Source organism: Staurois parvus, unplaced genomic scaffold (assembly GCF_062004578.1).
Source record: "Staurois parvus isolate SC_StPar_1 unplaced genomic scaffold, SC_StPar_1.0 ptg001310l, whole genome shotgun sequence".
In the NCBI taxonomy this organism is placed as follows: Eukaryota; Metazoa; Chordata; class Amphibia; order Anura; family Ranidae; genus Staurois; species Staurois parvus.
This window is the reverse complement of record NW_028319106.1, coordinates 783,392-807,723: the sequence shown is the minus strand read 5'-3', so window position 1 is coordinate 807,723 and position 24,332 is coordinate 783,392. Positions and strand designations below refer to the sequence as shown.

The 24,332-nt window shown below is 42.9% G+C and overlaps 2 long non-coding RNA genes across 2 annotated transcripts in view; one reads left to right on the top strand and one right to left on the bottom strand.

Annotated features, from left to right (window-relative positions):
• The window catches only part of LOC149437123 (uncharacterized), a 53,413-nt gene extending 36,445 nt beyond the window's left edge, over positions 1–16,968 (bottom strand). The window contains exon 1 of the long non-coding RNA XR_016308177.1: positions 16,798–16,968. This is a non-coding gene — a long non-coding RNA (uncharacterized LOC149437123). The remainder of the gene's footprint in view (positions 1–16,797) is intronic.
• LOC149437121 (uncharacterized) overlaps positions 1–24,332 on the top strand; it is an 830,460-nt gene that overhangs the window by 126,067 nt on the left and 680,061 nt on the right. The window lies entirely within an intron of this gene.

Below are 24,332 nucleotides of genomic sequence, written 5' to 3'. Positions count from 1 at the left end.
TTCACATCAGTCCCTAACCCTCAAGGGGCGTACAATCTAAGGTCCCTAACCCTCAAGGGGCGTACAATCTAAGGTCCCTAACTCACATTCATACGTACACATACTAGGGACAATTTAGACAGGAGCCAATTCACCTACCTGCATGTCTTTGGAGTGTGGGTGGAAACCCACGCAGGCACAGGGAGAACATGCAAACTTCAGGCAGGTGGTGCCATGGCTGGCATTTAAACCAACGACCCGAGTACTGCCAGGCGGAAGTGCTAACCATTTAGCCACAGTATAAATCCATACTTCTCTTTTAAAACTTCTGTGGTAGCCCTGCAGAGTAGATATTGGTATAGTAGTGGTCTCTAGAATGTTTCTGCTTTGGGTTCCGGATGTGTAATATACTTTTTGTTCGTTAACCCTTCAGGGTGTGGGCTTTGGGGTTTATTCACCATATTGGACCCCATCCTGATACTCGGCAGATGTTGGATCCGTAGGAAGGTAGGAAACCTTTAGTAAGTGTCTTCTCTATTCAGAACCCTTCCGGCTCCTTAGGTTAGCGCAGTGTTTCTCAACTCCAGTCCTCATGGACCACCAACAGGTCATGTTTTCAGGATTTCCATTATTTTGCACAGGTGATTTGATCAGTTTCACTGCCTTAGTAATTACCACAGCTGTTTCATCTGAGGGAAATCCTGAAAACATGACCTGTTGGGGGTCCATGAGGACTGGAGTTGAGAAACACTGGGTTAGCGGTTATCCAGTTGTGTTATAGAAGCCTTGAAGTAAGATTGCTTTCCAAGGTGGAAAAAAAGGGAAACTGATCCTGGCAGCTACGTTTGCATGGTATGCAGCCACATGTATAGAATTATATGGTAAACATACAAGTATATAGGGATTAAATATTGTGTAGAAATGTCATTTTCCTTATTTATGCTTCTGTGTGTTCAGGTTTTCATGTGTTTTATTTGACAACCCTGAACCTTCCCGGGGTGGCAACTAGCAGGCATGTGTGTAGGTTGGCATGTGGGGGGGAACATTTTTGAGGGAGCGGCTACATTCATTTGTGCTATTATCAGCGTTAAAGGTTACTGAGCATAATTATAGAAATATAAATGGAGCAAGGGCTTGGCATACTTCCACTGTGTGTTTTTGTTTAGTTGGGTGTTTAAAGTCGCGGTTTGTATTCAGGATTAGCTTGTAAACAAACATGCAGAAGTAATGAGGAGGAATACATATTCGTTGTGCTCAAAGGCAGCACGTAAAAGCAGCTTTGACTGCATTTTCTGAATGTTTCTTCTGAGGAATAGACCAACTAAAAGCAAAACCATTTTTAAAGCTGAACTCCAGCCTTCATTTCAGTCTTGCACAGTTGTACAGGCTCCTCTCCTGCTTACTCTGATTTGACTGCACACTGTGAACGTCTCATAGTGTGCAATAGAAGCTGCAGGAAGCCAGATAAAGCCTGCTCATTCATTGGCTGGAGGACATCCAACAACAACTAGATGGCCCTAGCCCATTTCATTCATTGGATTTCAGTTTCTTCAATCATGGAGTCTCAGCATCACATGTGGGCATCAACTAGAGTCGTTTGCATACAAATATTATTATTATACAGTATTTATATAGCGCCAACAGTTTGCTCAGCGCTGTACATTATAAAGGGAGTACACGAAACAGTACAGTAACAATACGATTCAATACACGAGGGGTTTTAGGGCCCTGCTCCTTGGAGCTTACAATCTAGGAGGGAGGGGATAGTGATACGGGAGGAAATAGCTGTGGGGGATGGAGTGGTAGGAAGAGCGGAGGAGTTCAGTAATTAGCCGAGGGTGGGGTAGGCTTCTCTGAAGAGATAGGTTTTCAGAGTGTGCCTAAAGGTGAGGAGAGTAGGTGACAGTCTGATGGATTGGGGTAGGGAGTTCCAGAGAATGGGGGAAGCACTGGAGAAGTCCTGGAGACGGGCATGGGAGGAGGAGACCAGGGAACTAGAGAGTAGAAGGTCTTGTGAGGAGCGGAGAGTGCGTTTTGGGTGGTATTTGGATACCAGATCGGTGATGTAGTTTAAGGCAGTATTATGAACAGCTTTATACGTCAATGTTAGCAATTTGAATTTTATCCGTTGGGCAATCGGAAGCCAGTGGAGGGATTGGCAGTGGGGGGTGGCGGATACGGAGCGGTTGGTAAGGTGGGAGAGTCTGGCCGCAGTATTCAAGATAGACTGGAGTGGGGATAGCTTGCGGTGGGGTAGGCCGATGAGGAGGGAGTTACAGTAGTCGAGGCGTGATATAAAATAAGCCTGCCTAGGCATTCCCATTCCCAATTTGATATTTGCATAACTCCTCCCAAGAGCCAGCCCATTGCATGGGATTGATACATGTTAGAAGAGGTGTCCCTAGGTTTGGTGTCACCCGATGCGGTAACATGTGGTGTCACCCCTCCAGAGAGGAAGGAGCAGTGCAGGTGTAGCGGTAAAATGAGTATCCCTTGAAGATATGTGTCCCCTGAAGCAACTGCGCTTGTGCCGGTTTCAAGCTGAAGAAGCCGATCTCCAACTTTAGCACAGAGCCGGCGATCGGCTTCTTCGGCCTGAAATCGGCACATGTGCAGTTGCTTCAGGGGATACTCATTTTACACCAGGGCGGGGGCAGCTGTCACTGTGCCGGCATCCTGCTCCTGCACCCCCTGTGATGGTGTCACCCGGTGCGGCCCGCACCTCCCTAGGGACGCCACTGCATGTTAGAGGTGAGTGCGTACTCTTAAAATGGAACTAGATTCACCTTCTCTTTAGCACTGCGGTGTCCCGGAGCTCCTCGCCGACCGTTGACATCTTCGGCCAGTCAGCTTCTAGGTACTGATCTTTGGCCGGGCCAAGATGACATCACTCCCATGCAACCACAGGAGATCTTCCCAGACCCTACATTAACTATAACTTGTCTCCCTTGACCCTGCATTCACTATATCTAGTCTTCCCGGACCCTGCAGTCATTATATCTGGTCTCCCTGGACTCTGCATTCACTATATCTGGTCTCCCTGGACCCTGCATTCACTATATCCGCTCTCCCCGGACCCCGCATTCACTATATCCGCTCTCCCCGGACCCCGCATTCACTATATCCGCTCTCCCCGGACCCCGCTTTCCCTATATCCGCTCTCCCCGGACCCTGCATTCACTATATCTGCTCTCCCCGGACCCTGCATTCACTATATCCGCTCTCCCCGGACCCTGCATTCACTATATCCGCTCTCCCCGGACCCCACATTCACTATATCCGCTCTCCCCGGACCCTGCATTCACTATATCCGCTCTCCCTTGACCCTGCATTCACTATATCCGCTCTCCCCGGACCCTGCATTCACTATATCTGGTCTCCCTGTACCCCGCATTCACTATATCCACTCTCCCCGGATCCTGCATTCACTATATTCGCTCTCCCCGGACCCCGCATTCACTATATCCGCTCTCCCCAGACCCTGCATTCACTATATCTGCTCTCCCTGGACCCCGCATTCACTATATCTGGTCTCCCCGGACCCTGCATTCACTATATCCGCTCTCCCTTGACCCTGCATTCACTATATCCGGTCTGCCACAGTACACAGAACATGGAAATGCACCTATTTTAGTAAATATAAACTGCTAAATAGCTTTTCTCATCAGCAGTATATAGCAGTCTTGTGACTTCTATCAGTGTCCAGCCGGGCACATGCTAAAGCTTATAGGAGGAGTTTTCATTCTGCTCTAGGAAGATGCAGGACCCCTGACCTCTGTCTGGACAGTGCTGATTGGCCCTGTGCTCATCACATGAACTCTCCCAAGAAGAAAAAAAAAAACCTCTCTAGCAATACACACCAAATTGAGCATGTGCAGAGTGACTCCACATGTTTATCAGGAGATAAGAGGGGGGGGGCGGCACTTGAAGAAGGGGAGGATCAGAGAAATCAGGATCAAACAGCGTTTTTACACAATGCAGAGTATTAACCCTTCAGGTTCCACAGTGAGTATAACAAGCATGCTTTACTGCATCTACAGACTGATTGTACTGTTGTGGGTTTAGTGACACTTTAATACCAATATTACATTCCACAGGTCTACAAAAAGTTATTTCCCCCCCTTTATTTGAAACCTTTATGTAGTAGAAAATATGCTGTAATATTTCCTCCCTAGGAAACGTGAAGGAAAAAAATATTAGTGTAGTGGTTTCTGATCCTTTAAGACCGCATTAAGCTGTCTGTTTTCTGCGTTCACTTCGTAAACCTGGAAAATTCTTTGGTCTGGATTGCACTGCTTGTGTTTTGCAGACCTCTTCAGCCAATAGGCGTAGATATTGGATCTTTGTGCCATTTCTCTCTTCAGTCGCCTCTTCACCAGTTGCCTTTTCCATTGCAGTATGAGCCTTCGAAGCGGAGTAAACAAAAGCGTGGATGGACAGCGGTTTGATGAAGTATAAAGCCTTGAAAATACTAAATGAAATACTCTGTAGATAGTGTAGTTGCAGAGATTGAGAGGCTGAAAAGCACAGAGCTGACATTTTAACCGTTAATCAATTCTTACAAATTAGGTTCAAAGGAAGACAAAAAAACCTTCCCACCTCTTTTTTCATAATCTCCTTATTTATAACAAAGATGTACAAGATATTATTAGTATATTCCACATACTGAACATACTGAACAAGCAGAATACAGCTTAGTTACAAATAGAGCAGAGACTGCTGTGTAACAGAATGAGACGTATTAAGACGATGGATGTAACATATGTGCCTCGTAAACATGTTTGGCATTCAGAAAGGGAAACCAAGGAGAGAAATCGCAAGGAGGTTAAATCAGGGAAAATGTGTATGTTTAATGAGGCTGATCCAATGATGAGAAATTGAAGTGTAATCCAAGAGGTTGTTGGCACAGGGGAAGCATTGGTTGGGGTGCACAGTTGGGCAACCATGGGCAGTGCCCCAACCAGGAAGTGGCCGAGAAAGAAAAAAAGAAGGGAGGAAAGGACAAGCAACAGAAGTTACATAGTTAGTCTGTCTTAAAAAAGACAAAAGTCTATCTAGTTCAACCATAAAAAAAAAAAAAAAAAGTTATAATCCTACACCCACAGTTGACCCAGAGGAAGGCAAAAAAAAACCCAGCAAAGCATGATCTAATTTTCTCCTGCAGAGAAAAAAATTCCTTCCTGATCCCCCAAAAGGCAAACGGATATTCCCTGGATCAACTTTACCTATAAATGTTATATTCTGTGTATCCAAGAAAGAATCCAGGACTTTCCTACAGCAATCCACTGAGCTGGCCACAACCAACTCTTGAGGGAGTCTATTCCACATTCTCACAGCTCTTACTGTGAAGAAACCTTTCCGTGTTTGGAGATTAAATTCCTTTTCCTCCAGACGTATAGAGCGCCCCCTTGTCCTCTGTGATGACCTCAGGGGGAATAACTACACCGAGTTCACTATATGAACTACTGATGTATTTATACATGGAGATCATATCCCCCCTTATGTATTATACATGGAGATCATATCCCCCCCTTATGTATTATACATGGAGATCATATCCCCCCTTATGTATTATACATGGAGATCATATCCCCCCTTATGTATTATACATGGAGATCATATCCCCCCTTATGTATTCTACATGGAGATCATATCCCCCCTTATGTATTATACATGGAGATCATATCCCCCCTTATGTATTATACATGGAGATCATATCCCCCCCTTATGTATTATACATGGAGATCATATCCCCCCCTTATGTATTATATATGGAGATCATATCCCCCCTTATGTATTATACATGGAGATCATATCCCCCCCTTATGTATTATACATGGAGATCATATCACCCCTTATGTATTATACATGGAGATCATATCCCCCCCCTTATGTATTATACATGGAGATCATATCCCCCTTATGTATTATACATGGAGATCATATCCCCCCTTATGTATTATACATGGAGATCATATCCACCCTTATGTATTATACATGGAGATCATATCCACCCTTATGTATTATACATGGAGATCATATCCCCCCTTATGTATTATACATGGAGATCATATCCCCCCTTATGTATTATACATGGAGATCATATCCCCCCTTATGTATTATACATGGAGATCATATCCCCCCTTATGTATTATACATGGAGATCATATCCCCCCTTATGTATTATACATGGAGATCATATCCCCCTTATGTATTATACATGGAGATCATATCCCCCCCTTATGTATCATACATGGAGATCATATCCCCCCTTATGTATTATACATGGAGATCATATCCCCCCTTATGTATTATATATGGAGATCATATCCCCCCTTATTTATTATAGATGGAGATCATATCCCCCCCTTATGTATTATACATGGAGATCATATCACCCCTTATGTATTATACATGGAGATCATATCCCCCTTATGTATTATACATGGCGATCATATCCCCCTTATGTATTATACATGGCGATCATATCCCCCCTTATGTATTATACATAGAGATCATATCCCCCCCTTATGTATTATACATGGAGATCATATCCCCCCTTATGTATTATACATGGGGATCATATCCCCCCCTTATGTATTATACATGGAGATCATATCCCCCCTTATGTATTATTCATGGAGATCATATCCCCCTTATGTATTATACATGGGGATCATATCCCCCCCTTATGTATTATACATGGAGATCATATCCCCCCTTATGTATTATACATGGAGATCATATCCCCCCTTATGTATTATACATGGAGATCATATCCCCCCTTATGTATTATACATGGAGATCATATCCCCCCTTATGTATTATACATGGAGATCATATCCCCCCTTATGTATTATACATGGAGATCATATCCCCCCTTATGTATTATACATGGAGATCATATCCCCCCTTATGTATTATACATGGAGATCATATCCCCCTTATGTATTATACATGGAGATCATACCCCCCTTATGTATTATACATGGAGATCATATCCCCCCTTATGTATTATACATGGGGATCATATCCCCCCCCTATGTATTATACATGGAGATCATATCCCCCTTATGTATTATACATGGAGATCATATCCCCCCTTATGTATTATACATGGAGATCATATCCCCCCTTATGTATTATACATGGAGATCATATCCCCCCTTATGTATTATACATGGAGATCATATCCCCCCTTATGTATTATACATGGAGATTATATCCCCCTTATGTATTATACATGGAGATCATATCCCCCCTTATGTATTATACATGGTGATCATATCCCCCCTTATGTATTATACACGGAGATCATATCCCCCTTATGTATTATACATGGAGATCATATCCCCCCTTATGTATTATACATGGAGATCATATCCCCCCCTTATGTATTATACATGGAGATCATATCCCCCCTTATGTATTATACATGGAGATCATTTCCCCCCCTTATGTATTATACATGGAGATCATATCCCCCCTTATGTATTATACATGGAGATCATATCCCCCCCTTATGTATTATACATGGAGATCATATCCCCCCTTATGTATTATACATGGAGATCATTTCCCCCCCTTATGTATTATACATGGAGATCATATCCCCCCCTTATGTATTATACATGGAGATCATATCCCCCCCCCCCTTATGTATTATACATGGAGATCATATCCCCCCCCCCCTTATGTATTATACATGGTGATCATATCCCCCCTTATGTATTATACATGGAGATCATATCCCCCCTTATGTATTATACATGGAGATCATATCCCCCCTTATGTATTATACATGGTGATCATATCCCCCCTTATGTATTATACATGGTGATCATATCCCCCCTTATGTATTATACATGGTGATCATACCCCCCCTTATGTATTATACATGGAGATCATATCCCCCCTAAATCTCCTCTTCTCAGTAGAGAATAAATTCAGTTCCTCTAATCTCTCCTCATAGCTTATCTCCTCCATGCCTCGTATCAGTTTGGTTGCCCTTCTCTGTACTTTCTCCAGTTCCCCAATGTTCTTTTTGTGAATTGGTGCCCAAAACTGAACTGCATATTCCAGTAAGTAATACAACTGTACTGGGCGGTGGAGGAATTGGATGGAACTAAGGGGTGGGTAATAGGAAAAAGGGAGGGTACAATGAGAAGGAAGAGTGGGGGGAGGAAGTTGAGCAGGCAGGTACTCATTGTTTGTTCACACCATTTTCATATTGTACACCTTGTTCTTGGACAACTTTTTGAGTTTATTTTTTGCTGTCTTTGCCCCATTGGGAAGATTTCCTTTCTCCTGGAGATACAAGAAGAAGCAAGAGAAATTCCCTCCAAAGTTAGGGGATTTCTCTTCTTAGACAGTTGTCACTGCAACAGGCACCCACCATTGGAAAGCCCTCACTTCTTGTTCTAGTCAATTCAAAAATGTTGGATTTCCCATAACTCAATGATCACCTGGGCAATTAAAGATGGAGAATCTACCCAGCAGGGAAACAAATAGTAATAACATGTTGGCAGGGGTGTAAACCTTCCCACTCTACCTAAATATAAAAAGTGGCAGACAACGTGCAGTTCCATTGAAACAAGGAGATCATCCACCCATCCCTGCAGGAGATTGTGAGGTCACCAGGAGGGGTGCTGGGGAGGATTACTTTCATTACTCCTGTTATATTTAATTAGATTTTTTAAAATATATTATTCAGATTTTTTAACATATAAAAAAATAATTGTAACATATATTTTTACATATATTTGCAAATGCATTCCAGAAATGTTTTTGTATTTTTAACCAATTCAATACCGGGCGTTTTTACACCTTCCTGCCCAGGCCAGTTTTCAGGTTTCAGCGCTCTCACACTTTGAATGACAATTGCGCTGTCATACAACATTGTACCCAAACTAAAATTTTATCATTTTCTTCACACAACTAGAGATTTCTTTTGGTGGTATTTAATCACCGCCGGAGTTTTTATTTTTTGCTAAATTAACAAAAAAAAAGACCAAATATTTTGAAAAAAAAAACACGTTTTTCTTTGTTTCTGGTATAAAAGTTTGGTAATAAATAATTGTTCTTCATAAATTTAGGCCGAGATGTATTCTGCTACATGTCTTTGGTGAAAATAACCCAAATTAGGATGTATTATTTAGTTTGTAGGAAAGTTATAGAGTTCACAAACTATGGTATAGATCTGAATATTGATCAGTCCTGAAGTACTGACAGCCAATCTAATTCCTTGAGGTCCAAGAATGTCAGAACAGTACAGATATCCCCCAAATGTCAGGACGGTACAGATATCCCCCAAATGTCAGGACAGTACAGATATCCCCCCAATGTCAGGACGGTACAGATATCCCCCCAATGTCAGAACAGTACAGATATCCCCAAATGTCAGGACAGTACATATATCCCCCAAATGTCAGAACAGTACAGATATCCCCCAAATGTCAGGACGGTACAGTTCAATTTTAACCTCATCGGTCCACAGAACTTGTTTCCAAAATGCATCAGGCTTGTCTATATGTTCATTTGCAAAGTTCAAATGATGATTTTTGTGGTGAGGACGTAGAAGAGGTTTTCTTCTGATGACTCTTCCATGAAGACCATATTTGTACAAGTATCTCTTTATAGTGGAATAGTGTACCACAACTCCAGTGTCTGCCAGATCTTTCTGGAGGGATCGTGCAGGCAAACGTGGGTTTTGAATTGTTTTTCTCAATCCTGCGAGCTGTTCTGTCTGATATTTTTCTTGGTCTTCCAGATCTTGCTTTAACTTCCACTGTTCCTGATGACTGCCATTTCTTAATTACATTCCGAACAGAGGATATTGACATCTGAAAACGTTTTGCTATCTTCTTATAGCCTTCTCCAGCTTTGTGAGCGTCAACTATTTTCAGTTTCAGTTTTCTAGACAACTGCTTAGAAGAACCCATGGTGCTGATTGTTGGGGCAAGGTCAGATGAGTCTGGGCATTTAAAACCTTTGAGATTGACATAACCTGGTCTTCCCAGACGATGATTGAGAACAATCCATGACACTGGCAGGTCTCAGCTTGGCAAAGGGGGCAGTGCATGCTATAAATTCTGCAGGGTGCCCAAACTTTTGCAGACGCCATTTTTTTGTTTTCTGTTATTTTGAAAGTGTAAATGATGGAAATAAAATCTAACTTTTGTTGACATATTATAAGAATGTCTAATCTGTAATTTGATGCCTTTTGGAGATTTTTCCATCTTTCCTCGGCTTCTTTATGCACATTAATACAAAGTTTTAGCTGGGGTGCCCAAACTTTCGATCCCCACTGTATATATATATATATACACTTTTTTTTAAAATATATTGAATATGGCCAAAATTTTAATATTTCAAATATATGGCAATATATTTGGGAAGAATATTTTTAAAATATATTTCAAATATATTTTTCTTCCATATGGGAAATATTTTCTAGTATTTGACTGTTTGACTGGACTTCTACTGTAAGTAACCCAGTAGTTGTCATCAGGTTGTGCTGCATAGTCCAGTACTTGAAGGAAAAGCCACATTAGACTGTATCCTGGAATTACTCACAACACAGAATTACTCTTCTTGGACCATTGTAGTGGCTGGTCGATCTCTGGAAGAAATAAGCCCATCCACTGTACACCATAAACCTCTGTGTCTCCGCACTCATATTTCCTGAGAGGGAATGTTGCAAAGTAAAAAGCCAATTAAGTTCCATAAACTCCAGCAGAAGAGATCGAGCGAACGTCCGTAGCGTAGGATTAGCCTTTAACACCGTAGCTGCAGTGTCAGAACTTTGCTTTGCCTTCCCTAGTGGCATGAAATGAGGGTCAGGCCGCTCAACTCTGTAGTCCGTGGCTAACTGAACATCTTTGCTCCGGTACAACAGGCTGGTTGGTGTTAGTCTCGGTTCACACTACTGCGACCTGAAAGTTGACCTTAGGTTCACTTCTGTGCGGGTGGTGTCTTTGCGGATCTGCACGGAAATCCGTGCAGCCGCACCACCCTCGGGCAGGTGCCATTAGTTCTAATTCTAACTGGAAAACACAACTGTACTGGGAACCGAGGTTCCTGTGTGGGCTGCGTTTTCCAAAGAAGAGCAGGGACTTCTTTACCTGCGTGTCACGGGCACAGGAGTCCATTCAAATGAATGGGCTCTCGTGCCCGTGCAAAATGCGGCCCGCGCGGCCGCATAGATGTGAACCGGTGTTAAGCAACTTTCATGGTAATCTTCCTGTAATGTCGGATCCAAATCACATCAATATAGAGGAGGATCCCACTTGGAGGCGACTTCCATTAAAGTCTATGGGCACAAGTCGGATAGAATTCTCCTCGAAGTAGTACAGGAACCTTTTCTAAAGTCAGAGCGACTTCAGCAGTGCTAATTAAGGCGGCTCTCATTGACTAACATGGGATTTCACACGTCATGCGCCTTGGGGGTCTCACAAGTCGGGTCCCAAGTCGCGGCAGTGTGAACAGATTCTTACCATTTGTGCAATACAAAGATGCAATCTTCTTGTGTGTGTTGATAGAACATTTCACATTGCACTGCAAAGAATTCAGCATTGTTCTAATATTTTCTAACTATGTATTTATTGGCAGTCAAAAAGCCATAAAGACAACAAACAATAAAAACAAACAAACAAACCATGCTTGGCTCCTTTCCAGGGATCACAGCTGTGAAAACATACAGATTCTGAGTGACACCATAATAAGGAACATTTTATAGGCATGCATCTTTGGGCACAGTGCAATGTAATACTAGATCTTTTCAATGCCTAAACAATTTGAAGGATTTAGAGTTCTACTTTAACCACTTGCCTACCGGGCACTTATACCCCCTTTTTTACCATGCCAATTTTCAGCTTTCAGCGCTGTCGCACTTTGATTGACAATTGCGCGGTCATGCAAGATTGTACCCATATGACATTTTTATCATTTTTTTCTCACAAATAGAGCTTTCTTTTGGTGGTATTTAATCGCCGCTGGGTGCTTTAGTTTGTGCGCTATAAACAAAAAAATGCAAAAAATTAGAAAACTTTTTTTTTCTTTGTTTTCTATTATAACGTTTTTCAAACAGGTAATTTTTCTCCTTCACTAATGTGCGTTGATGAGGCAGCACTGATGGGCACTGATAGGCGGCACTGATGGGCACTGATAGGCAGCACTGAAGGGTACTGATAGGCGGCACTGATAGGCAGCACTAATGAGGTGGCACGGATAGGCGGCACTGATAGGCGGCACTGATAGACAGCACTGATAGGTGGCACTGACTAGCATCACTGCTGGGCACTGACTGGCGGCACTGCTAGCCATTGACTGGCACAACTGCTGGGCACTAACTGGCACAACCGCTGGGCACTGACTGGCAGCACTGCATTGATGGGCACAGGTGGGTGGCACTGGTGGGCACAGGTGGGTGGCACTGCTGGGCACAGGTAGGTGGCACTTCTGGGCACAGGTAGGTGGCACTGCTGGACACAGGTGGCTGCGCTGCTGGGCACAGGTGGGCGGAACTGGTGGGTGGCACTGCTGGGCACCGATCATCAGGGCATCGGTGCCGATCCCCGCTCTGACAACTGCCGGTTCTTGGCAGTACATTCCTCGCGCTCTGACAGTGTGAGGAAAGTGCAGCCGAAAACCGGCAATTGCATTTCCCGGTGATCAGCGTGTCATTGAACACGGCTGATTACGTGGTAAAAGGCCTTTTACCACATCACGTGATCAACTGTGTCCATAGGACACAGCGATCACGGAGATCGCCGGGTGCGCCCCTGGGGTCACGCAGGAGAGCGCGTTCTGGGAGGACGTCATATGACGCCCTCCCAGAACTGGCCGGCTGCAGTGTAGCTGTCATTCGGCCATCTGCGGTTGGCAAGTAGTTAAAGAGACCCTGTCAAGGGAAGAGAATGTGGTCTGCTGTTGTCAGAAAATAAGTTAGAGATCCTGATTTCCATGTTTCTTCTATGACTCTATAGAACATATTGTAGTTTTCTATGCATATAGAGTGTAGCTCGAGGTAAAGCTTCAGCACCACAAGCGGTAACCCCCCCGAGCTACACTCAGGAATACACTGCAGCGTTGCTCCGGGATCCCTCCAGCACTTACCTTGTCCTGCGCTCCCGCGATGTCCCTCCTGCAGTGTCCCCGGCCATCTCCCCTGACTGATGCCAGCATCCGTCTTCCGGGTTCCATTCCCTGCGACGTCGGGACGTACGGGGGACGGAACTTGCTGGAAATTTAAAAATGTGAAAATGTAACATTCACTAAATACACTAAAATCACATAGTATTCCTGTATCAAACCATTTCACATACATTTTGTCCCGAGTGCTTTGTCCGGCGCCCTGCCTGCATTTTTACTGTTCTTTCTGCCTGGAAACTGAGAAACGTCCATGGCGTCCAAAAAGCGTCCCTTTAGGTCAGACGCGGTTTTAGACCGGCTAGAGAACAGCGATAGGAAATCAGAACCACTTGCAGAATTGAGTGATAATGATTGGTGGGGGAAATTCCTCATCAGACACTGAAAACGATTCTGCGACTTTGCTCAGCGATGTGCGAACTTGGCGCTATATTTCACATTTCAGTGTTTTTGGTTTGATTATATTATTGAATTAAATATATTATTATTATATTATTATTTTTTATGATTATTTATTAAATTATAATTTATGATTTCGTGTTTCAAATTTTATCATATCGGGGATGTTTACTAGACTCTTGTCCGGACAGATTTCAGTGAGTTATTCCTAAAAATTACAGGCCTACAATAAAAAAAAAAACATATTTCCATGCAAAAACCAATAGGACTTTTTAAAAAATAATACACATATTATACTTGCCTGCTCTGTGCATTGATTTTATACAAAGCAGCCATGATTCTTTTCTTCTCAGTTCCCCTGCTGATGTTCCTGACCCCCCTCCCTGCTTGCTCTGGGGGTGTTTCAAATTTTAACACACCCAGGATGTTTACTAGACTCTTGCTCAGACAGATTTCAGTGAGTTATTCCTAAGAATTACAGGCCTACAATAAAAAAAATACATATTTCCATGCAAAAAAATGTACCGCTTTGAGCACAGAAATATGGACATAATCAGACCGCTAGGGAGGCTAAACCTTTATGAAGCAAAGACGGTGCACACACAGTAAACGAAAATTGATATAAAATGTTTAAAAAAGTATAAACTCTACACATATGATTAACCCAAAACAATTATAGTTTTCATTTAAACAAACAGCAGATTAAATTATAGAAGGCTGTAAGCAGATTCTGACGCGGCCTGCACAATTGCTATATTTTGATATTTGTTTCTCTGGTATTGTCCATTCTCTTTCACCATCTCTCTCTCTCTCTCTCTCTCTCTCTCTCTCTCTCTCTCTCCTTACAGACAGCATCTTGCAGGGATTGCACAAGATTACATTGTTTGTTTAGTCTCAGCCAGGATAGCCCCATGGGATCTTATACTTGTTACAGACTGAACATGCTGTAGCTTTGTAAATTGTGGGGTTAAAGTACACTGCTGCTTAAGTTACCTTTATCTAAACTTGTGTGTTCTTTCATTGTTGACACTAGAAAATACTATTTAACTGAAGAAATGAAATGTCAAGTTTTAACTAGAGTTAATATACAGGGTTTCTTGCTGTTGGAAAGGATTGTTCACTTGTGGTTTCCTTACTGCATGATTGGCACTGTCGTTTTATTTGGAGGTGTTTGCAGATTTCTCTCTTCTGGTGGCAGTGAGCTATCCTGATAGGCTGCCAAAATAAAATCATTTAGTACCTTTAACCTCCCTAGCGGTCTGATTATGTCCATATTTCTGTGCTCAAAGCGGTACATTTTTTTGCATGGAAATATTATTATTATACAGTATTTATAAAGCACCAATAGTTCGCTCAGCGCTGTACATTACAAAGGGGGACAGAACATGTGACAGAACAACAACAATACAATGCAAAACATATATTTTTTTTATTGTAGGCCTGTAATTTTTAGGAATAACTCACTGAAATCTGTCCGAACAAGAGTCTAGTAAACATCCCCAGTATGTTATAATTTGATACACAAAATCAAAAAATCGAACTTAATAAATAATCATAAAAAATAATAATATAATAATAAATGTAATTCAATAATATAATCAAACCAAAAACACTGAAATGTGAAATAGAGCGCCAAGTTGGCCCATTGCTGAGCTCAGTCGCAGAATCGTTTTCAGTGTCTGATGAGGAATTTCCCCCACCAATCATTATCACTCAATTCTGCAAGTGGTTCTGATTTACTATCGCTGTTCTCTAGCCGGTCTAAAACCGCGTCTGACCTAAAGGGACGCTTTTTGGACGCCATGGACGTTTCTCAGTTTCCAGGCAAAAAGAACAGTAAAAATGCAGACGGGACAGGACAAAGCACTCGGGACACAATGTATGTGAAATGGTTTGATACAGGAATGTTATACTATGTGATTTTAGTGGATTTAGTGAATGTCACTTTTTGTCATTTTCAAATTTCCCGCCGTTCCCTCCCCCGTACGTCCCAACGCTCGTAGGGAACGGAACTCGGAAGACAGACGCCGACATCCGCCGGAGGACATTGCCGGGGACACTGCAGGGGGGGCATTGCGGGGGCGCAGGACAAGGTAAGTGGTTGAGGGATCCCAGAGCAACGCTGCAGTGTATTCCTGAGTGCAGCTCGGGGTTACCGCTTGTGTTGCTGAAACTTTACCCCGAGCTACACTCGGGAATACCGCCCGGGGGGTTAAGCAGACCTGGCAGTCAAAAGCAACATAAAGTGGAATTAAAGCATTATTAAACCCAGGAGCAAACACTTATTATATTGCAGCTTTTTTTTAATGTGACCTCCTGTTATGGTAACCTCCTGTTACCATAGTAACATTGTACTACTTTGGGGAAGTGATCAGTATTTTTTTTTTCTTTTTTTACATGATTTGCTTATAGCAAAGAATTACTTTGCTATAAGCAAGCATTTACCTGAATGACATCGATTCATTCAGGGTTTTTTTTTTTGTTTGTTTTTTTTTTGTGCTTAGCTGTGATTTGGCCACAGCTAATCACATGACATGTGCAGGTGATTAGCTGTGACCATTCACAGCTAGACACTAGTATACAATGGACGGCATGAATGCAGCCATCCATTGTATGCAATTGTCATGTGACCTGCTGTGATTGGTCCCAGCAGGTCACATGGTACCGGCAACGGGGTTGATACTCAGATCTGTCATCGGCCGTGTCCGAGGTACACGGCCGGTGACAGATTGCGCCGCTCTGCAGGAGCGCAATCTGCGCATGTGTGGGAGGATGCCATATCGCGTCCACCCGGAACGCTGATGACATTTGCCGCCCGCCATTCGGCCATAGGGCGGGCGGCAAATGGTTAAATAGTGCCAAAAGACTCATAAATAATCACGTTTGACAAGTGTCAATACAAGGTCCTAAAAGGACCAAATAACATAAATGGTGCCCCAAGTAATCCAATGGGATCCAATAGTGCTCCAAAACAAACAAGTAAGTCACAACAGGACTCAATGTGCTAAAAAACCTCCAACCGGAACTAAAAATCAGTTCCCACCATATAACACAAAACACACGTGCATCCCAATAAACGCATAAACTAAGAACTGATCATGCAAACAAACATGAATAAATAAATAATTATATAAAGTCCAGTGAGGTGTAAAACACCTGACAATATACAAAAAAACATATCTAAAGTCCACAGCAATTCTTGAAGAAAAAAAAAAAAATGTGCTGATAAATGTGCAGAGATATCCAAAAATGGCTGAATTGCCCGCTCACCTCCCTCTTGTGACCCGCACAGGGTCAAAAGGCCTTCAGGATCACTAACACATGGACCCTTACTAGTAGGTAATCCTCCACAGCTCTCCACACTGGTCTCCCATCATGTAAGATTCCAGCACAGGCTCACAGGGCAGCAGATCTCTTCAGGCACATAAGGTGGCTGCAGCCACTTGATCCCTCAGAAAATAGAAGTGAATGCTTGCATAGTGTAAAACTATTTATTCACCAAACAAAGTATCACATATCCAGAGGCGGACTGACCATTTGGAAACTCCGGCACTGCCTTAGGGCCCGGGGTCAGTAGGGAGCCCCATGAGATACCCCTGGTACCTTTTTCATAGGCTTTTTTGAGTTTGGGCAAGGACACAGGGGCCCCATGATCCCCTATTGCCCGGGGGCCCCATGAGTTGTCAGTCCGCCCCTGCACATATCGAATATGCTCACATTTAAAATCATCTTGTACATCACATGTAAATCAATCCTCAGATCAGATGTACTTGCATGGGTGTCCAATGTAAATAAAGAAGGCGTCCGACCGGAGTTGTGTCATCGCCAACGCGTATCGTCACTCTTAACACGTGACTTCATCAGGGCATGCGCGGCTCAGTGTTCAGTACCGATGACAGGCCGGGAGAAGCATTTATGACAGAAGAGACCAGTAGGGGAATTGTGGGAAAAAAACAACTTGGATACCTTTGCCATTCTTCCTGGTTCGCACTGATGCGGTGCGGAATTCGCAGCGTTTTCAGTGCAAATTCCACACCGCATCAGAGTCGCACCCCATTCATGCGAACTGCTGCGGGTGTGTATGTTAACAACACCCCGAAAGCGGTCCACAAAACACGGTGCGATGTGCAGAATCGGATCGCATAGGTGTGAATACGCATGCGATCCGATTCTAGTGCTGACCTAAAAAAGGGTCCTGCACTTTTTTGGTGCGGGTGCGGTGCGATTAGAGCCATACAAAATGTACGGCTCCGATCGCTTTGCACAGGAATGCGGTGCGGTTCCTGTGCGCATCACATGCGATATACCGCACCGCACATGTGTAAACCCAGGAAAGTCAAGCCTTCCTATGGATCCAAAACAAACATAAAGAAAACTTGCACAATGGTTTATTTAGTAAATATGTGTTACAATGTTTTAATAATCCTGGAAATTTCACATAAAAGTAACTCTGTCGCTGGTCAGATATTGTGCAGAATTCTGGAGACCAGTAAGGGCTCACATGTCCTTTTCTGTATCTTACTTCTGCTCATGCATTTTCCTGCTTCAGATTTGCAGTTGAAGGTGGACACAGGGGGTCGCAGGGCATCAGTTTGATGACAGTAGTCCCTGCTGCTTATTTTATTCTGTAGAACCTTCTGAGATCGGGTTCAGACACAGTACACAAGCTTTAGATTGTAAGCTCTCTCGCGCCTCAGTCTCTTCTCCATCTGTGTCTCTGCGCAGTAAACAATATTAATAAATCATCACAATGTGTTTCCTGTGTGGTAAACTGTAGGTGCAGATCAAACAGAATGAACAGATGGTTTTTGACGGTAAATTGTAAATGTGTCAATTGATAGCAGGAAAAATGTTTGCGGCGTGGGTCCTGCCTTCTCGCCTCGCGGCTGGGAAACAGCCAGCGATCCAACATTTTTTAGTGTCTAGTGACAGACAGCTGTCATATGTAAAAATGCGTTCTCATCTGTGTAACGTTAAACAAACTTTCTCCAAAAATCTAATTATTATGCAGATAATGCGCTGCTCATATAGACACATGGTTGTAGCTTTTAGCTACTTCAGCTCTGACACCAGTATGCCACCTATGGACCAGAACAGTTTTTATATTCCTGCTATGGACCTATTCATTCAGCAATAACTGAAATATCCCCCTTTATGTATTATACATGGAGATCATATCCCCCCTTATGTATTATACATGGAGATCATACCCCCCCTTATGTATTATACATGGAGATCATATCCCCCCCCTTATGTATTATACATGGAGATCATATCCCCCCTTATGTATTATACATGGAGATCATATCCCCCCTTATGTATTATACATGGAGATCATATCCCCCTTATGTATTATACATGGAGATCATATCCCCCCTTATGTATTATACATGGAGATCATATCCCCCCCTTATGTATTATACATGGAGATCATATCCCCCCTTATGTATTATACATGGAGATCATATCCCCCCCTTATGTATTATACATGGAAATCATATCCCCCTTATGTATTATACATGGAGATCATATCCCCCCCCTTATGTATTATACATGGAGATCATATCCCCCCCTTATGTATTATACATGGAGATCATATCCCCCCTTATGTATTATACATAGTGATCATATCCCCCCTTATGTATTATACATGGAGATCATATCCCCCCTTATGTATTATACATGGAGATCATATCCCCCCTTATGTATTATACATGGAGATCATATCCCCCCTTATGTATTATACATGGAGATCATATCCCCCCTTATGTATTATACATGGAGATCATATCCCCCTTATATATTATACATGGTGATCATATCCCCCCTTATGTATTATATATGGAGATCATATCCCCCCTTATGTATTATACATGGAGATCATATCCCCCTTATGTATTATACATGGAGATCATATCCCCCTTATGTATTATACATGGAGATCATATCCCCCCTTATGTATTATACATGGAGATCATATCCCCCCTTATGTATTATACATGGAGATCATACCCCCCCTTATGTATTATACATGGAGATCATATCCCCCCTTATGTATTATACATGGTGATCATATCCCCCCTTATGTATTATACATGGAGATCATATCCCCCCTTATGTATTATACATGGAGATCATATCCCCCCTTATGTATTATACATGGAGATCATATCCCCCTTATGTATTATACATGGAGATCATATCCCCCCTTATGTATTATACATGGAGATCATATCCCCCCTTATGTATTATACATGGAGATCATATCCCCCTTATGTATTATACATGGAGATCATATCCCCCCTTATGTATTATACATGGAGATCATATCCCCCCTTATGTATTATACATGGAGATCATACCCCCCCCTTATGTATTATACATGGAGATCATATCCCCCCTTATGTATTATACATAGAGATCATATCCCCCCTTATGTATTATACATAGAGATCATATCCCCCCTTATGTATTATACATGTGGATCATATCCCCCCTTAATACTGCCGGAGTGAAGCAGGGGAGGTGGAAGAGCAGGGTGCACTACACATGACCACAGAACACACAGTATGTACCTTGTAATGCCTGGCTGACAGTATATGGGTCTGGTGTAATGTATACAGTAAATTAGTGTATGGTTAGTGTACTGCATAAGACAGGGATCACCGGTATCAGTCAGACCGCCTGATAATGATTCATTTGCAGCCTGTCATGGCCCTGTAATTTAAGTTTGGCAGTATATTGTTTGCCTGTGGTGAGGACAGTATATCTAGGAAATGTAAGTTCATCAACTTTGTTTTGAGACTTTGTAATGATTTTGTTGGTTATTTTGTTTTCCACACTTAATGAGGATGTAACTTGTAGAAACATTTATTTTAAAGTGTTATAAGAGATGAGTGTCACCAACACCCCATCTACCAAATAACTGACAAGCCTGGATTTTCACACATCACGATCTCGTAACTTAATCAGCAATTCCAGACATTGAGTGAAATGGATTAGTGAACTGATAATTCTATTCAAGCAACACTGCAACTGTTCAGAAGTCAGAAGGTTGCTTATTCCAGAGAACTCCCCACATGTGAATCTTCCACTCTCTCTATGTGACGTGTTATCAGACTTCCAGGTGAACATTCTCCTGAGTCATTGTGTTGAGTTTTTCCTCCGAAACCTGGCAAACATATAACTGATGTGGGAATCTTTCCCATTTAATAGCGTGCAGCAACAGCACTGAAGAGGGGAGAGGCCTTTCTCCCGAAACGTGTTGGTTTGATGCACTTGTTGATAGTCCCAATAAATGCCTCTTAATTACCATCAAACTTATATTTTTTGACCATCGGGTGCTCCTTTCATATTATTCCATTTAGGAATCGATGAGAATGAAAAGAAAGAATGTCCCTGCTAGTAAGGGGTAGCCAAGCACAGCCCTGTGGTAGTTCATTGAGCCTTCCTGCCAGTAAGTATCTGCTTGACCATATAGGATGTACGAGCCAGCAGATATACTGACAGGTCAGGGGGAGACCTGCATGGTAGAAGAAGATGAAAGAAAGAGCGCACAAACCTTGCGCATTACCTCGATAAATAGTGACTAATTTTATTATTAAGGAAATATACTCACAAAGTGATGGTATAACAGGCATAAGTAACCATAATCCACACAGGGTTACAGGTAAATCCAAAAGGGGGGAGGGGGGTGAAGGCTAACGCGTTTCGAAGGGTTCTCCCTCCTTCATCAGAGCTGGGTTGAGCAGATAGAGACTTCAGTATGGCAGAGTTCCCATGGCAAGGAGACATTCAGCCACTGAGTGTCAGTATTACAGCAGTTCAGCCTGTTGGATCTTTGGAGACCTCTATGGTACCAGTGATCTGCTGATCCTTGCTGCAAGGCTTTAGAGGCCCCACAAACAAAAAATAATAAAGGCACATTTATTTACTTAAAAAAATATGTGCATTTATTATTTTTGTTAAAAAGTTAACTTATCCTTTAACCACCGTTTATATACATGGGCCGGACGGGAACAGTGCAGGAGCTGGTGGCCGTTTATAAACGTCCTCCCCACTTCCCTGCCTTTGCTCGCTCCCTAGGAGCGCGCAGGACCATGATCCGGTGCCCGCTGTGTCCGGAAGACACAGCGGAACACCGATCGCTGTCCGGGACCTCTGTGTGAGGTCCCGATTATGTGATCACCGATTGGCCATTTCTGACATCTTTGCTTACTACAAGTGAAATCTGTGAATGATCACAGAGGTCACATGGTACAGGGCTATTCACAACAGCCAACTTACAACAGCCAGTCCCTAGTATGTGTATGCATGATTGGTGCCCTCTGTGTCCGGAGGAACACCGATTGCCGTACGGGACCTGTGTGTGAGGTCCCGATTATGTGATCACCGATTGGCCGTTTCTGACATCTTTGCTTACTACTAGTGAAATCTGTGAATGATCACAGAGGTCACATGGTACAGGGCTATTCACAACAGCCAACTCCCACTCTCCAAAGACATGCTGGTAGGTTAATTGTCCCTAGTATGTGTATGTATGATTGGTGCCCTCTGTGTCCGGAGGAACACCGATTGCCATACGGGACCTGTGTGTGAGGTCCCGATTATGTGATCACTGATTGGCCAATCAGTAACCACATGAATAGTAATAAGCAAGATGTCACTTCTGACATCATTGCTTACTACTAGTGAAATCTGTAAATGATCATAGAGGTCACATGGTACAGGGCCATTCACAACAGCCTTGTACAGCCTTGTACCATGTGACAAGCTGTGACCAATCACAGCTCTCACTGTATTTCTCAATGGCTGCAAGAATGCAGCCAGAGAGAAGGAGAAATTATTGCTTTTTTAGCCTTTATGGGTGTAAAAGCAATCAGTGTAAAAAAAGAAAAAAAAATCTTCATCACCCCCCACAAGTACTGCAGTGTCACCATGGTGACACAGTACTGCTAGGGTGACCGTATGTTAAGAAAACAAAACAAAAAAACATAAATAATATTATAAAAAATAAAATAAAACTGTCAAATTTTTTTTTAAATTATAATTTTGGTTATCAACTAATTTGGGTTATATTTTTTCACTAAAAAAGATAGCTGAATACATTTTGGCCAAGATTTATGAAGAAAGAATATTTGCAAAATGTTATAAGAAAAACACTTTTTTTTCAAAATGTTTGGACTTTTTCATTTAAATAGCAAAAAAAATAAAAATCCCAGCGGTGAATAAATATCACCAAAATAAAGTTTTATCTGTCTCAAAAAAATGCTAAAAAATTCATATGGGTGCAGTGTTGCATGACCGCGCAATTGTCATTCAAAGTGTGATAGCACTGAAAGCTGACAATTGGCCTGGCTAGGAAGGGGGTGAAAGTGTCCGGACTGGAAGGGGGTGAAAGTGTCCGGACTGGAAGGGGAGGAAAGTGTCCGGACTGGAAGGGGGTGAAAGTGTCCGGACTGGAAGGGGGTGAAAGTGTCCGGACTGGAAGGGGGTGAAAGTGTCCGGACTGGAAGGGGGTGAAAGTGTCTGGACAGGAAGGGGGTGAAAGTGTAAGGACAGGAAGGGGGTGAAAGTGTCCGGACAGGAAGGGGGTGAAAGTGTACGGACTGGAAGGGGGTGAAAGTGTCCAGACAGGAAGGGGGGGAAAGTGTCCGGACTGGAAGGGGGGGAAAGTGTCCGGACTGGAAGGGGGGGGAAGTGTCCGGACTGGAAGGGGGGGAAAGTGTCTGGACTGGAAGGGGGGAAAGTGTCCGGACTGGAAGGGGGTGAAAGTGTCCGGACTGGAAGGGAGTGAAAGTGTCCAGACAGGAAGGGGGGGAAAGTGTCCGGACTGGAAGGGGGGGAAGTGTCCGGACTGGAAGGGAGTGAAAGTGTCCGGACTGGAAGGGGGGGAAAGTGTCCGGACTGGAAGGGGGGGAAAGTGTCCGGACTGGAAGGGGGGGGAAAGTGTCCGGACTGGAAGGGGTTAAGCTGTGATAAACAGGACGTGTTGAGCTCCGAAACACGTTAGATGTATTGTTTCATGAACAATAAAATCCTACCAAGCTGATATTAATTCCATGGTGCTCTCCTTTTTATTAAATTTCTGTTCTCTGTGTGTAGGGAAAAGACTCTTGAGAAATGTAGTTCCGGCATTCTACTTTCAGTAGAAACTGCCCTGCCAGCAACTGCCCCTGCAAGAATTTTACAAGCCTGGTGATGATGTCACAGGCAGTAATAACAACTGTTGCCCACAACTGGAAGGAGGTAAAAGGGAAATAATTATTATATTATTAGTATACAGGATTTATATTATTATTATTACACAGGATTTATATTATTATTATTATACAGGATTTATGGTGCCAACAGTTTGCTCAGCGCTTTACAATATAACGGGAGACAATACAGCAACAATACAGTTCAATACAAGAGGGATAGGAGGGCCCTGATCCTGGGAGCTTACAATCTAGGAGGGAGGGGCTAGTGGTACAAAAGGTAATAACTGTGGGAGATGGACTGGTTGGAAGAGTAGAAAATTCCATTATTAGCTGAGGGCAGGATAGGCTTCCCTGAAGAGAGAGGTTTTCAGAGATCGCCTAAAAGTGAGCAGAGTAGTCGATAGTCTGATAAATTGGGGTAGAAAGTTCCAGAGGATGGGGGAAGATCTGGAGAAGTCCTGGAGACGAGCATGGGAGGAGGAGACAAGGGAGCTAGAGAGTAGGAGGTCTTGCGAGGAGCGGAGAGGACGGTTTGGGTGATATTTAGAGACAAGATCAGTGAAATAATAAGGCTGGGACACGGTACATAGATGGAAAAGGAGG